This window comes from Loxodonta africana, chromosome 11 (genome assembly GCF_030014295.1).
Source record: "Loxodonta africana isolate mLoxAfr1 chromosome 11, mLoxAfr1.hap2, whole genome shotgun sequence".
Classification (NCBI taxonomy): Eukaryota; Metazoa; Chordata; class Mammalia; order Proboscidea; family Elephantidae; genus Loxodonta; species Loxodonta africana.
The window spans coordinates 17616535-17631135 of NC_087352.1; the positions used below are offsets into that span (position 1 = coordinate 17616535).

The 14601-nt window shown below is 45.6% G+C and overlaps 1 protein-coding gene and 1 long non-coding RNA gene across 2 annotated transcripts in view; one reads left to right on the plus strand and one right to left on the minus strand.

Annotated features, from left to right (window-relative positions):
- The window catches only part of LOC104845557 (sialic acid-binding Ig-like lectin 11), a 124462-nt gene that overhangs the window by 22942 nt on the left and 86919 nt on the right, over positions 1 to 14601 (plus strand). The gene's annotated exons all lie outside the window — the stretch shown is intronic.
- On the minus strand, positions 1220 to 13868 carry LOC111749551 (uncharacterized). The gene is made up of 3 exons (XR_002784670.2): positions 9743 to 13868; positions 6982 to 7054; positions 1220 to 4415 (listed from the first exon to the last, which is right to left on the minus strand). It is a non-coding gene; the product is annotated as an uncharacterized LOC111749551 (long non-coding RNA).

The following is a 14601-nucleotide window of genomic DNA, read 5'->3' on the forward strand; positions in this document are numbered from 1 at the left end:
CATTTTCATCACCTCAAAATAAAACCTGGAACCCATTAAGCAAGGAGTCCTGGTGGTGCAACGGTTAAGCTCTCAGCTGCTAAATAAAAGGTTGGTGGTTCGAACCCACCCAGTGGCTCCATGAGAAAGACCTGGTGATCTGCTCCTGTAAAGATTACAGCCTAGAAAACCCAATGGGGCACTTCTACTCTGTCACATGGGGTTGCTTTGAGTCAAAATCGACTCGACAGCACCATTAGGCAGTCACTCCCCATTTTCCCCCATCCTCACTCAAGATGCATTGATAATTACTGGTGATTGGAATGCGCAAGTTGGAAACAAAGAAGGACCGAAAAAAAAAAAAACAACAAAAACTGGCCGTTGGAAAATATGGCCTTGGTTATGGAAATGATGCTGGAGGTCACATGATAGAATTTTGCAAGACCAATGACTTCCTCATTGCAAATACCTTTTTTCACCAGCAAAAATGGCGACTATACATGTGGACCTTGCCAGATGAAATACACAGAAATCAAATGGCCTACATCTGTGGAAAGAGATGATGGAAGTGCTCAATATCATCAGTCAGAACAAGGCTAGTGGCCAACTGTGGAAGAGACCATCAATTGCTCATATACGAGTTCAAGCTAAAGGTGAAGAAAATTAGAACAAGTCCACAAGAGCCAAAGTACAACCTTGAGTATATCCCACCTGAATTTAGAGACCATCTCAAGAATAGATTTGATGCATTCAATGCTAAAGACTGAAGACCAGATGAGTTGTGGAATGACATCAAGGACATCATACATGAAGAAAGCAAGAGGTCATTAAAAAGACAGGAAAGAAAGAAAAGACCAAAATGGATGCCAGAAAAGACTCTGAAACTTGTTCTTGAATGCAGAGTAGCTAAAGCTAAAGAAAAAATGATGACGTAAAACAGGTGAACAGAAGATTTCAAAGGGTGGCTGGAGAAGACAAAGTAAAGCATTATAAAAAAATGTGCAAAGACCTGGAGATAGAAAACCAAAAGGGAAGAACACCCTTGGCATTTATCAAGCTGAGAGAACTGAGGAAAAAATTTAATCCTTGAGTTGTAATACTGAAGACTTCTATGGGGAAAATATTAAACAATGCAGGCTGCATCAAAAGAAGATGGAAGGAATACACAAGGTCACCGTACCAAAAAGAACTGGTCGATGTTCGGCCATTTTAGGACGGAGCATATGATCATGAATTGATGGTACTGAAGGAAGAGGTCCAAGCTGCACTGAAGGGACTGCTGAAAAACAAGGGTCCAGTTATTGACAGAATACCAATTGAGATGTTTCAACAAATGGACGCAGCGCTGGAAGTGCTCACTCGTCTATGCCAAGAAATTTGGAAGACAGCTACCTGGCCAACCAACTGGAAGAGATCCATATTTGCACCCATTCCAAAGAAAGGTGTCATGGATTGAAATATGTCCCCCCTAAAATATGCAGCAGTGGGGGTGGTAAAATATGTGTATTTAGTAACTTGGTTGGGCCATGATTCCCAGTATTGTGTGGTTGTTCTCCATTTTGTGATTGTAATTTTATGTTAAGAGGATTAGGGTGGGATTGTAATACCACCCTTACTCAGGTCACCTCCCTGACCCAACTTAAAGGGAGTTTCCCTGGGGTGTGGTCTGCACCACCTTTTATCTCTCAAGAGATAAAAGGAAAGGGAAGCAAGCAGAGAGTGGGGGACCTCATACCACCAAGAAAGCAGCACCAGGAGGAGAGCGCGTCCTTTGGACACGGGTGCCTGTGCCTGAGAAGCTCCTCGACTATGGGAAGATTGAGGACAAGGACCTTCCTCCAGAGCCAACAAAGAGAGAAAGCCTACGCCTGGAGCTGACACCCTGAATTCAGACTTGTAACTTACTAGACTATGAGAGAATAAATTTCTCTTTGTTAAAGCCATCCATTTGTGGTATTTCCGTTATAGCAGTACGAGATAACTAAGACAAAAGGGGACCCAACAAAATGCAGAAATTATCCAACAATATCATTAATATCACACTCAAATAAAATTTTGCTGAAGATCATTCAAAAGTGGTTGCAGCAGTACATCAACAGGGAACTGCCAGAAATTCAAGCTGGATTCAGAAGAGGATACGGAACCACGGATATCACTGCTTATGTCAGGTGGATCCTGGCTGAAAGCAGAGAACACCAGAAAGATGTTTACCTGTGTTTTATTGACTATGCAAAGGCATTTGACTGTGTGAATCATAACAAATTATGGGTAACTCTGCGAAGAATGGGAATTTCAGAGCACTCAATTGTGCTCCTGAGGAACCTGTGCATGGACCAAGAGGCAGTCTTTCGAACAGACAAGAGGATACTGCGTGGTTTAGAGTCAGGGTTGTATCCTTTCACCATACTTATTCAATTTCTATGCTGAGCTAATAATCTGAAAAGCTGGACTATGTGAAGAAAAACATGACGTCAGGATTGGAGGAAGACTCATTAACAACCTGCAATATGCAGATGACACACAACCTTGCTTGTTGAGAGTGAAGAGGACTTAAGGCATTTACCCATGAAGACCAAAAGCCACGGCCTTCAGTATGGATTACATTTCCACATAAAGAAAACAAAAATCCTCACAACTGGACCAATAAGCAATATATCAGTAAACGGAGAAATATTTAAGTTGTAAAGGATTTCATTTTACTTGGATCTGCAATGAAGGCCCATGGAAGCAGCAGTCAAGAAATCAACGACACACTGCATTGGGCAAATTTGCTGCAATAGACCTCTGTAAAGTGTTAAAAAGCAAAAATATCACTTTAAGAACTGACATGTGCCTGATCCAAGCTGTGGTATTTTCAATCGCTTCATATGCATCTGAAAGCTGGACAATGAATATGGAAGACAAACAGAATCAATGCCTTGGAATTATGGTGTTGGTGAAGAATACCGAATGTAGTATGGACTGCCAGAAGAACGAACAAATCTGTCTTGGAAGAAGTATAGCCAGAATGCTCCTTAGAAGTAAGGGTGCTGAGTCTTCATCTCACATACTTTGGACATGTTATCAGGAGGGACCAGTCCCTGGAGAATGACATCATGCTTGGTAAAGTAGAGGGTCAGGGAGAAAGAGGAAGACGCTTAACGAGATGGATTGACACAGTGGCTGCAATAACGGGCTCAAGCATAATAACGATTGTGAGGATGGCACAAGACCAAGCAATGTTGCATTCTGTTGTACATAAGGTTGCTATGAGTTGGAACCTACTTGATGGTACCTAACAACAACAACAACACGTCCCTAGAAGGAATCCCTGGGTGGTGCAAATGGTTAAGTGTTCAGCTGCTAACTGAAAGGTTGGAGGTTCGAAGCCACCCAGAGGTGCCTTGGAAGAAAGTCCTGGCAATCTACTTCTGAATGGTCACAGCCATTAAAAACCTTATGGAGTACAGTTTTACTCTGACAGTCACGGTGTTGCCATGAGTCAGGGTTGACTCAAAGTTTTTTGTTTATATCTCTAGATCCACTTCTTGTTCCAAATGAGAGATCACAGAGGGTTTGCCTAGTTGAGATCCTGCTCACTGGGAAAGCACAGGATGTGAGGAGACGGTGCCGGAACAACAAGACTTGCCATGAAGGGGGAGCCCCTGCTTTGGTTTGCAGGGGTTCTGCAGCTGAGCAAATGTGAGGATATGTGAGGATCCAAGCAGCCCAGCAATTCCTTCACCTTTCTTATGATGCACCTAAACTCTGTCCAAAGGGCTCGAACTACCCTTTTCTGTGCCCCATGTCACCTACTTGTTGTTAGCTGCCGTGGAGTCAGCCCCCGACTCACGGCGACCCATACACAACGGAACAAAACACTTCCTGGTTGGTTGTGGATTGGACCGTTGCGATCCACAGGGTTTTCACTGGCTGATTTTTGAAGGTAGATCACCAGACCTTTCTTCCTACTCTTAGTCTGAAAGCTCCACTGAAACCTGTTCAGCATCATAGCCACACCCAAGCCTCCACTGACAAGATGGGTGGTGGCTGTGTATGCGGTGCTTGGCTGGGAATTGAACCCGGGTCTCCTGAGTGGAAGGTGAGAATTCTAGCACTGAACCCACCACTGTCCCCACTCACAGATCCCCAAAGGCTTTTAATCTTGAAGAGAATAAGAACGCAGTGCAATGGATAGATTTTTCAGTCTCGTGGGGAAACCGATGTCTGCCCCTTGCGGCCATGTCTCTCAGCACACATCCCGGACCACTGGAGGTGCTAACCTACCATTCGTCCCATCGGTGAGTCAGTGAAGGAGTGCCATACTTACCTATGGAGACCAGGTTCCTGTAGTTCTCCAGCACCACATCTCAGAAGAGTTTCCTCTGACAAGGATCCAGCAGGTCCCACTCCTCCTTGGTAAAGTTCACAGCCACATCCCTGAAGGTCACGGAGTTCTAGAACAACAGACCCATTTTTGGTTTAGGGGATGTTGTGGATTGAATTGTGTCCCCCTCCCAAAATACGTGTTGGAATTCTAACCCCTACACTGTGGCTGTAATCTAAAGTAATCATCTTCCATAATGCAATGCAATGTAATGTATGTAACGTAATGTGTATATGGTAAGGCATGTAATGTAATGCACGTAATATATGTAATGTGATGTAATATATGTAACATAATGTATGTGAAACAATGCATGATGTGACGTAGTGTAATGCAATGCAATGCAATCAATCAATTGAGGTCACACCAGTGTGGGGTGGATCCCACATTTAATGCTTCGTGAGTTTTATATAAAGCAGCATACACAGAGGGGTGCCTGGGTGGTGCAAATGGTTAAATGCTCAACCATTAGCCAAGAGGATGGCATGAATTCAAACCCACCCAGAGGTGCCTCTGGAGACAGGCCTGGTGATCTATTTCTGAAAAGTCACAGGCTTGAAACCCCAATGGAGGAGTTCCACTCTGCACACATGGAGTCACCATGAGTCAGAATCGACTGAACAGCAACTAACAACACCATAGGCAGAGAGACACGCACATGGTGGGGAAGACAAATACATGTCAGGATCGCCAAGGAACCAAGGAATGCCCAGGCTACTGACGAGGAAGGAATCAACAGGGCTGAGACCCTGATTTGGACTTTGAGCCTCCAGAACCATATGACAATAAATTTCTGTTCTTTAAAACCACCCACTTGCAGTATCTGTGTTGCAGCAGCACTAGGTAACTAAGACAGGGGAGCCATGAACACCAGTGTACCCAGGAGAAGGTGGTGACTCACAGCCCTGGAGAATCTCCAGGTCACAGGGGATGCAGCTGACAGCTATGGTTTCTCATCTCAGGTTCTTCTCTCTGTCCACCCTCACTTCCAAGATGGCCACAAGTCTTATGGTTTCTGTGAAATCTCAGCCACTTCTCCTCTCCCCCAGTAGTTACCCCCAAGTCACTTCACAGGAGTCTTTAAGTGGCACAAACAGTTCAGTGCTCAATTACTAACCCAAAGGTTGATAATGCGAACCTACTCAGCTACACTACAGAAAAAAGGCCTGGAATTTTGTTTCCTTAAAGATTATAGCCAAGAAAATTCTATGGAGAAGTTCTACTCTGTCACATGGGGTCACTATGAGTTAGAATTGACTAGATGGCACCCAATAAAAACAACAAGTCATTTCATAGGAGTCCTTGGGTGGCACAAACGGTTAAGTGCTTGACTACTAGCTAAAAGATTGGCAGTTCAAAACCACCCAGGGGTGCCTCAGACTAAAGGCCTGGAGATCTGTTTCAAAAAGGTCACAGCCTTGAAAGCCTTGTGGAGCAGTTCTACTCTGCACACATGGGGTCACTATGAGTCTGAATCCACTCGACAGTAACATAAAACAACAACAACAAGTCATTTCATCCTGACCCACAGCTTCAAGAACACCTCAACACACAACTGGCATTAAATCTCTACCAAGAGATCGTGCTATCTACCATGCTTCTCCCTTGTTATCTCCAAGGTCTAGAACAGTCTCATATATACTCCTGGCAGGAGACCAATGCTTGTTCCTGTTATTGAGGTGACATTCACATACCATAAAATCAACCATTTTAAAGTGAACAGTTTGGTTGCATTTAGAACATTCATCCACAGTGTTGTGTAACCACCACCTCTACCGAGTTCCAAAACATTTTCATCACTCCAAAAGGGAAGCCAGTACCCATTAAGCAGTCACTCCCATTCTCCACCACTGCCATCCCTTAGGCAACCACTAATCTACTTTGTCGCCACAGTGAAAACCTGGGTTCCGTGGGACAAAAACACTTTCGTATTCTTTTATTGTTTTTAATTTTGGTGAAAATATACAGTCATACATCATTTTAACAGTTTCTGTGTGTACAAATCAATGACACTGATTCCATTCTTCAAGGTGTGCAAACATTGTTGCCATCCTCTGAAATGTTCCACTTCACCACCCCTAAGATTCTTAACTAACCTTTAAAGTTGCTGTTGTGAATTCAATCTCACATAGATAATTCTTTAAAAGAGCATAATGCTCAAAGTAGAAATACTTTACCTATTAAGATACTCTATTTTTTTTGGTTCAAAGAAGACTCCAGGGAATAGTTTTGGTTTTTAAGGTTTAAAAATTATCTCAGGGTAATAGTTTCAGGGGTTCATCCAGGCTCCATGGCTCCAGAAAGGCTAGATTCCATGAGAATTTGAAACTCTGTTCTGTATTCTTCCCACTTTTGATCAGGATTCTACAGAATCTTTGATCAAGATATTTCATATTCTTTTATGAGTATGCTCTGCAGCACAACATGAAGCCCACAGTCAGGCTGGATGAGGAGCTGAAAGGATCAGTCAATACTGGGGGGTCCTGAGCTTCTCTCTAACAAGAGGTGCAGAGATGGGGGCCATCTGGGCAATGGTTGGCTCCACTTGCTTTATCAATTCCTGGCCTTTTGCAGAGGCATGCTCACACGGGGGGAGGAAGAATGTTCTTCTAGGGGAGGATTAACTGCGTACTTACCGGAGACATTCTTGTCGTCAGTGCAGCAGCCAGTCCTTGTTTCTCTGGGTTTCCATGAGGGAGACAGGCAAGGCTGAGCTCAGGGAGAAGAAAGGCACTGTGAGAACGCACGCATCCTTGCATTCCTGGACAATGCCTGTCACTAATCTGAGCAAGCACATCTGGACAGACAGACAGACACAGACACACCCACAGATATACACATGTACCCACTGTTAAGGGTTGAACTGTATCTTCCTAAAAAGATATGCTGAACTCCTAAACCCTGGTAGCTGTGAACCTGACTTTGTTTGGAAATAAGGTCCTTGAAGATGTTACTAGCTCACATGAGGTCATGCTGGAATAAGGTAGAACCCAATGCAATATGACTGATGTCCTCATAAAAGAGAAAAGACACAGAGATAAACACAAAGGGAAGATGGCCAGGTGAAGATGGAGGCAGATTTTGGAACATCAAGGAAAGCCAGGAATTGCCAGGGACCACTAGAAGCTGGAAGAGACAAGGAAGGACTGTCCCCTAGAGCTTTCAGAGAGAGCATGGCCCCGCTGACACCCTGATTTTGGACTTCTAGCCTCCAGAACAGTGAGACAATAAATTCCTGTTGTTTTAAGCCACTCAGTTTGTAAGTACTTCGTTACAGCAGCCCTAAGAAACTAATACGTGCACACACACACACACGCGCCCGTGCACACAGGCATAAAACATAGCTAGAGCAGCCCAAAAGGAGGGGCCCTGCTGGTGCAATGGTTAAGCTCTTGGCTACTAACTGAAAGGCTGGAGGCTGGAACCCACCCAGTGGCTCCGTGGGAGAAAGACCTGGTGATCTGCTCCCACAAAGATGACAGCCTAGGAAACCCTATGGGGCAATTCTACTCTGTCACATGGGGTCACTATGAGTCAGAATCGACTTGACCACACCACCACCAACAACAGTAAGAGCAGCCCAGTTTTACCCGAAACCAGAAAAGAAGGTTGTGACCTGTACTGCTGCTGAGGAAGGGATTAAAAGCCCCATTTCCCAAGAAGGGAACTTGATGTCCAGTCTGTTAATTTGACTGTGACTTTGTGATGTCCTCTCCTTGAGTTCCCTTGGCCCTGACCTGCACATCAGTTCCTCTGGGGCCCACTCCCACCAGCTCCTGACCCCTGGACCCACCCGGTGCTCCATGGGTCACATTAAGTCTGGGATGTGAGCAGGAACACCAGCCCGAGAGCTTACTATCTGCAGGGAACGGAGCCAAGGCCACCTGCCACATGCACGGTGTCTGAGGGTGAAATCTGCAGCCAAGTGCCACCCAGGGCCTCCAAGAAAACCCAAATGGGCTTCCTCTCAACCTGATGTGCCCAGGATTTTTCATTCACTCTAATCACACACAATCTGACGCCGACAATTTGTGGCGCAAACGGTTAAACACTTGACTACTATCCGCCCAGAGGTGCCTCTGAAGACAGGGCTGATGACCTGCTTCGGAAAGGTTACAGCCATGAAAACCCTATTGAAAAACCAAAAATATTCCCTGAAGTCTTCTTAAAACCAAACAATAGCTTCACTAGTAAAGAATGCCTTGACCACTGTGCTCTTTTAAAATCTAACTATACGGGATCTCATAGGTTGATCCCATGTAGATGACAACAGCAACTTGGAAGATTAGATAGGACACTTAGGGGGCAGTGAGTTTATGTGAATGGGGGAGCAACAATTCAGAAAAGGAGGGTGAGAATGGTTGCACATCTTGAATGCAATCAATGTTACTGAGTTGTACACGTATAAATTATTGAATTGGTGTGTATTCTCAACAAGAACAACAAAAAAGTAAAATCATTAAAAAAAATGGAAAACCCTATTGAGTACAGTTCTACTCTGCACTTGGGGTCGCCATAAGTCGAAGGGACTCAACGGCAATTAGCAACAACCAACCAACGGACAAGCCACAGCCACAGTAACACAACCGCGCGGACCACTGCCTGTGGCTATCTACACTGCCCAAGTCTAAGGAAGCAAGCTTTTTCAAGGCTGCAGCCAGGAGGGAGGTTTCCCTTACCCTTGGGGCAACGTGGTGGGCACGCTTTGGAATTACCACGTTGACGCCCAAGGTGTTCCCTTTCCCACCAGGCGGCAAGACGCGGGAGTTTGCAGACATCTGCTTCCAGGTCCCTGGAACCCACCTGGCCCTGCTCTCAGCCTGCACGTCTGCACTAACCCTGCACTTTTACCGGTTCACTCTCGCCTGCTTCTAGATGTTTCTGTAGGCGTCTTTTGCACGCGTCTTCTGCGCGTGCAAATAAAATTGAGGGCTGCTGGGCTGCAACTTAAAAAAATAATGAGGGATGCAACTTAAAAAAATAATAAAAATAACGAGGGCCTAGGAACCTGTGATTCTCCCCATGACCCTCTGTTCTACAACCACAGACTACAGCCAGCGATTCCTGTTGCTGCTGTTCCCACCCAGAGCTCTGGCCCAAGCGATCTGTACCTGCTCACAGATCCCCTCCTCAAAACAGAGGGCAGTGGGATTGGGGAGAGGAAAGCCGAAAGTCAGGAGGGGCATGCCCGGGTTTGCAACCCCGCCCCGCCCCTGCGACCTGACCCAGGCGCCCAGGGTTTGATCGCACCCCAAGCTGATCCACACATTTTGCAGGACATTCTGCCCAGACGCTCTCAGCTGGTGATCTCGAGCGGTTACTTGGTGGCGACAGGACTGCCAGCGTCAGTCTGGCGTCCCAACCTTTATCCCACACACTCCCCTCCACCCTGCGCACCATTCCGGGTTTTCCAGGCTTCCCAGCTCCTGCTTTGCGCAGCTCCAGCGCGCCCCCTGGCGGACTTTGTGAGCAAGCTCCGGAGAGTCGAAGAACTGCCGGCGTTCCTCCTATTACCCGGTGAGGGTGGGTCCCTCCGGGTTCCCCCCTCGCCCCGCCCGGGTCAGTTGAGAGACACCAGGCCTTTGAGGAAGAGAAAGTAGACTTATTACAAGCGGGTGAAGCAAGGAGCTCGGAGACTCTCAAATGGAGCCCCCTGAGGTTGGGGATTCCAGGGTAGTTTTAGGGCTCAGGACAAGGAACTTAGGCATAATTTATGAAGCTTCTGAGAATAGGCGGGCAATTCTGGGAACTAATTAACTTGTGTGGGGGTGCAGTGTCATGGCGGCTGGGGGGTTGTTTTTCGGAGTGTGATGTATGCGGTTAATCTAAGGACTGCTTTGCGACTTGTTGTTCATGTCCAAATGGAGGGGGAGCAGTGAAGTGACCTTGAGCTGCTACACAGGTTGACTTAACGGGAAGCGAGTTGACAACAGACCCGGGGTGTGGTGGATGGCGGGGGAGCAGTTAACCCTGTTGGTTACACTCCCACTGGTTTATAGGGTTTTTTCTGTCCTGTAAAATGACTGAAACGGATATGAGAGAGGGTTCCACTCTCCCTCTCGCCCCCCGCCACCTTTTGAATCTATGCTGCCTACCTCCCCCACTCAGTGAACTTTGTCTAGCTCATAAACCACAAAACCAGTTCTCGGGGCAGACTATTCTGATGGTTATAGGATTCCTGGGTGGTGCAAACGTTTAAGCACTCCACTACTAGCTGAAAGGTAGGCAATTCGGCCTGCCCAGAGGCGCCTCTGAAGAAAGGCCTGGCAATCTGCTTCTGAAAGATCACAGCCTTGAAAACCCTGTGGAGCAGTTCTGCTCTGCACAGGCGGGGTCGCCATGAGTCTGCATGGACTCCGCAGCGTCTAACAACACCAACAACCCCCACCCAGTGAGGGACTCCTGAGACAGGAACGGCCTCCAACCCCAAGTTACAGTTTAAGTCAGAGACGGCTGCCTAAGTCCAAACCACAAGGATATGGACTCAGTTAAAAAAACAAAAACAAGTGAAGTTGTAAAACAAACAAACAAACCGAACCTGCTTAAATTGGGGAGTCACCTGATGATATTCCTGTGTACCAGTCGGATAAAGCTTTTAACCTCTTTTTGAGTCGCTTAAGTCACTTCTTTTCTTTCAACCACCAGACCAGTCGTCTGGGAGTTAACCTGGCTCATAAGTCAGAGTTGGCCTGTGCTCCAGAGGGGTTTCAGTGCCTGATTTCTTTTTTTTCTTCGTACAATTCAACTTGCACCAGTTTTCCCATCAATGTCCTTCTTCTGTTCCAGGATCCATTCCAGGGTCCCACATGGCATACAGTCATCGCATCTCCTTGGTCTCCTTCAGTCTGAGAGTTCCCCAGTGTTCCTTTGTCTTTCATCACATTGACACTGGACACATGGGTGTCAACTATTTATAGATAACAGTTATTTTGAAGACTGTCCCCCAGTTTGGGTTTGTTTGATTTTTTTCTCATAATTAGTTTGGGGTAATGCTCTTTTGGAAACCCTGGTAGTGCAGTGGCCAAGTGCTACCGCTGCTAACCAACGGGTTGACAGTTCGAATCCTCTAGGCGCTCCTTGGAAACTCTATGGGGCAGTTATACTCTGTCCTATAGGGTCGCTATGAGTCTGAGTCGACTCGACAGCACCGGGTTTGGTTTTTTTTTTTGGTAATGCATTTTTGGCAGTACTATCAACAGAAGGGTTGTTGTGTTCTTCCCAGCCCATGATATCGGGGTTCAGGGTGTCACTGTGTCTTACTGCTGAGGATGTTAATCTTGATCACTTGGTTATGGTGATGTCTGCTGGGTTTCTCCAAAGTAAAGTTACCATTCTTCCTCTGTAATTAATAAACATCTTGGGACTGTACAAGTATCGTCTTTCTTCTCAAACTTTAGCCCCTGGAATTTATTATCCATTGGTGGAATTTTACCTGCAACAATGATTACCTAATAGTACCTAGTGATGACTTAAAAAAAATTTTTTTTATTGTACTTTAGATGAAGGTTTACAGAGCAAAGCAGTTTCTCATTAAACAATTAATACACATATTGCCTTGTGACATTGGTTGCCGACCCTGAGACAGGACTAGGCTAGAGCAGGGCCGGTTGCCCTCCGCCCCCTCCTTTGCACATAGGCTGGAGGAAAAGGGCAAGCAGGATAGAGAGTGGAATAAACAACCTGGTACAACCATAACCCACCTTCTGGAGAGGAGAACAGAACACACAGGCCCCTGTGGGGCGAAATGTTCCTGCTGAGCGGTGGTACGACCTGAAATGTTGCAAATAAACTGTTAATATAGTTCTTGCAGGACTCCACAGATGCAGAGTGTGTGCAAAAGAGGTAAAAGCGACCAGTTTGTCCTTCCCATGCTCGCCAAAAGGGACGATGTGACAAAGGGAACCAGTGCACCCGCGTCACATCCCATAATGTGTTATGTCAAGGGGAACTGAAGGACTTCCGCCTTGAAGAAATCCTGGGTTCACACCTGTATTTGCATAACCCAACCCCTCCTCATTAATCTCCGCCCTTCCCCTCCATCTCATGAATAAACATCAAAACCCCTCCTGCTCTCCTTCTTGAAACCCTTAAATACTTAGCTCCGTAGGCAAATCAGTGAGACAGTCTCTCTGAAGGTTCTAGCCCTTGCTGGCTTCTTTTGCTAGCTGCTGGCAAAATAAATTTGCTTGTGTGACTCCAGGCTGCCTTAATAGTCTTATTGGGCGGCATGAATCCGGCTGGGCTCCACCGAGAAAGGGGCCCTCGGGAAAAACCCCGTGACATGTCAACATTCTCCCCTTCCTGTTAGCAGATTTCCTGTCCCCTTCTGCTTTCTCATCCTTGCCCCTGGGCTGGTGTGTGTGCTCGCTTAAATACCCAAAACCATACCCAGTGCCATCCAGTCTATTCTGACTTATAGCGACCCTATAGGACGGAGTAGAACTGCCCCATAGAGTTTCCAAGGAGCGCCTGGCGGATTTGAACTGCCAACCCTTTGGTTCAGCAGCGGTAGCACTTAACCACTACCCTACCAGGGTTTCCGTGTGCTCCTGTAGTCTGGTTTTATTTTAGGGACCCGTCTAAATTTAGGCTGAAGGGTGAACCTCAGGAGTGACTACATTACTGAGCTAAAAGGGTGTCTGGGGGCCATACTCTCCAGGTTTCTCCAGTCTCTGTCAGACCAGTAAGTCGAGTCTTCTTTTTGCGAGTTAGAATTTTGTTCTACAGTTTTCTTCAGCTCTGTCTGGGACCCTCTATTGTGATCCCTGTCAGAGCAATCCGTGATGGTAGCTGGGCACCATCTAGTTGTGCTGAACTAACATTTTAATTGTAATTGTTAATTACGATTCTCTGCTTCTAAATGATGTCTTGAGAGCCTACGTGCATGACTTGCCATGACTACCTTGCAGTAAACAGAACAAGTTTATATGCATGATAAACCTATCTCTCTATTAAGTTTCTAAGATAAAATCCTACAAAAACAACAACAACAACAACAAGGGGCCATATATTGTCTACCACAACAAAATAATGATCTCCAAAGACATTTCTATTGAATGCATTTATTTAAAGTTAAAAAAGAGATTGAGAAACCCAGGATTAAGAAACACGTCACGAACATGATTGGGAGAATAGGTCTGGAGAACAGGAGAGAGAGAATAGAGAACATGTTTGAAAGCAAAGGCGAATTTTTTTCATGCGGATGAATCTGATGGCTCTCGGTGTTTGCGTCTTCCAAATGCGGAAAGCTTGCGGCTGATTTGACACAGTGAAAACAGACAGGCCGAAGGAGAGGAGAAGTAGCTAAAAGGGGAAAAGAAAGTGTTAGGAGTGTGTTTGAATAATTCTCATGGGTAATTCTCCCGGAAACACAGTGGGGAGGCAACCGCATGAACTGTCCTCTGGTGGGACCTTGAACCAGAACTAATTTCAGGAATTGTTCATTTGCATATCAATGCCTGAGGCTACACAGAAATTCCTTGTTTGTCGGCTGTAGTTCCATTGCCCTCTCTCCACCCCAATTAAGCTCTAGAAGTGAAATATCTACGTGGATTTAAGTTATCTCCTAGATCTGGCAGTCGTGGGTTTATTAATTATTTGTGGATTAAAGGCTTTCTTTCCAATTTTATCCCAAGACAATTAAAAAAAAAATTTTTTTTCATAAAATGTTGAAAGTCCTAGTCCCCGAGTGGCACAAACTTTTTGCGCTTGACTATTAACCTAAACTGGGGCCCTGGCGGTGCAGTGGTTAAGAGCTCAGCTGCTAACCAGCAGGTCAGCATTTCAAATCCACCAGGCGCTTCTTGGAAACCCTGTGGTGCAGTTCTACTCTGTCCTATAGGGTCACTATGAGTTAGAATTGACTTGATGGCAGTAGGTTTGGTTTTTGTTCTAGATTTTAATCTTGACTCCCACTTTTTTAATTATGTGTTGGTGGTAAAGTCCCTTCAATCTGCCTGCTGATTCTCTCTCTCTCTTTTCAAGATTTACATTTTTAAAAAATAATTTATGTATTTTTTGTTGTTAAGAATGTACACAGCAAAACACACACCTATTCAACAGTTTCTACACGTACAGCTCAGCGACACTGATCACACCCTGTCGACTCTCTGAATTCATCAACGGGAAAAGATGACGTCTGATTTGTAGTTTTCTTCCTAAGTGTTAAGTTAGATAATACACACAAGTTCCTGGAATATGAATCCCTTTGCCATTGAGTCAATTCCGACTCATAGCTACCCTACAGGACAGAGTAG